The sequence below is a fragment of the Frankliniella occidentalis genome, unplaced genomic scaffold (genome assembly GCF_000697945.3).
Source record: "Frankliniella occidentalis isolate FOCC.00 unplaced genomic scaffold, Focc_3.1 Scaffold37, whole genome shotgun sequence".
Taxonomy (NCBI): domain Eukaryota; kingdom Metazoa; phylum Arthropoda; class Insecta; order Thysanoptera; family Thripidae; genus Frankliniella; species Frankliniella occidentalis.
This window is the reverse complement of record NW_026267167.1, coordinates 641,855-643,623: the sequence shown is the minus strand read 5'-3', so window position 1 is coordinate 643,623 and position 1,769 is coordinate 641,855.

Genomic DNA, 1,769 nt, shown 5'->3' with positions numbered 1-1,769 from the left:
CCTTGTCTGCCTCCGAAGCAGCCGCAGCCTTAGCTGCCGCGCGCTCCCTGTCCCTCTGCCGCGTCTTCTCCTTGTCTGCCTCCGAAGCAGCCGCATCCCTAACTTTTTTGGCTTCTCTGTCCTTCTGCTGCCTCTGCTTCCTCTTAATGTCCGCGTCGGATGAGGAACCTGTTTGAATTTGAACAGGACTTGTAAATAAGTAAAATTTCAGTTATATAACTACCAAACATAATTGTGTGCAGGTGATGCCGCCACTCTTTCCCGCGCTTACCCGCGTCGCTAGGCTGCGGCTGTGGTGGGCCCTGCACCACGCTGTCGTAGTGTGTGCGCTCTACCCGCTCCCGGTCGCCGCGCGGGGCTAGGCTGAGCCGATACGCGATGCACAGCGTGGCCTGCGGCGGCCGCCGCCGCCTCTTCATCGGCACTATGTCCGTGGCAGGGGCACGCGGCCCTCGGCCGTCCACCTCGTTGTACACCCGGATAATGACATTGTAGTGGCTGGCCACCGCCGACAGGGCCGCGTTGTTGCCCCACGCGCCGCCCTCCTTAACGGGCCGTCGAACGCCGTCTATCACGGCGGCCAGGGCTGCCGCGCGGTCCGGCACCCCTCTGTCTACGATGAGCCTCGCGTACCGCCCGGGCTCGTCCAGGATGAGGCCGACTGCTGGGTCCAGGTACAGCTCCTTGTTGGCCTCCATGAACGCGGCTGCCTTCCTCCTCAGACTGGCGGCCAATGCCATGTGATCGGGGCCGCCCACCGCGACGGGCACCCGCATGACAACGCCCTGGTGTCGCATCTGATGCGCCAACGCCGTGTACATACACTCGCCATCAGAGGGCATACACAAGACCTGGGCCTCGCCCTCCTCCACGCGCACCGCCTGCTCCGCGCCCGCCAGGGGCCAGCCCTGCACCAAACACACGCGTCAGACACACGTCAGTACATGCACAGGGGACATGGTCACTACTGATGGAAAACTTACCTGCTCAGCACGCAGCATCCTGACGGAGTCTTCGCACAAAGTCACAAAGTCACAAAACACACGGTAAGAGTAGGGATGGACGTGGAACTGGTCGACACGACGCGCGCGGGGGCAGCAGCGTTCAGCCAACGACACGTGTCTCACAGGTCTCCGCTCAACTTTAACTGACTTCTCTTCGTGTCGCCGCGCTCTCTGTCACCCTCGCCGACGTCTCCTCCGACCAGCAGCCGGACGGCCCGGCGAACCTTCGGTCTGCACCAGCAGGGCTGCACCGCCCCCAATATGCATATGGGACACCCAAAGTCTGAGGGGGCGGGTCCAGGACGCCCGAGCCCCGTCTGCTTACCTGCCAGCTCAGGCTGGCCGGCTGGCGGGTGCCGGATGCTGCTGAGGGCCCCAGGCCGGACCCCGATGCTGTCCAGTACTCCAAGCTCATTGCAGCAAGTGTGCACCGCGAGACCCGTCCCTGGGAGCCGCGAGCGCGAGCCGGTGCAGGAGGTGGAAGCCATCGGGGGGCTGCGCTCAGCAGCGCCACGCACCGTCCGGCCGCGAGACCCATCGGGACACTCGGATCGGCGAGAGGCCTCGGGATTAGAGTAGAGATTATACACTAACAACACACCGAAGGTGAAGGCGACACCAGCCGACGGCCTTATGTGGCACCCTGTGGCGTGTGACGGGGTCCTGACCCACCGTGAGCGAGGCCGTTGCTTCAAACAGCACCCACATCTGGTAAGCATCAAACATCACCAAATGTAGGGCGAACCGGCCATATCACTTTCCCCT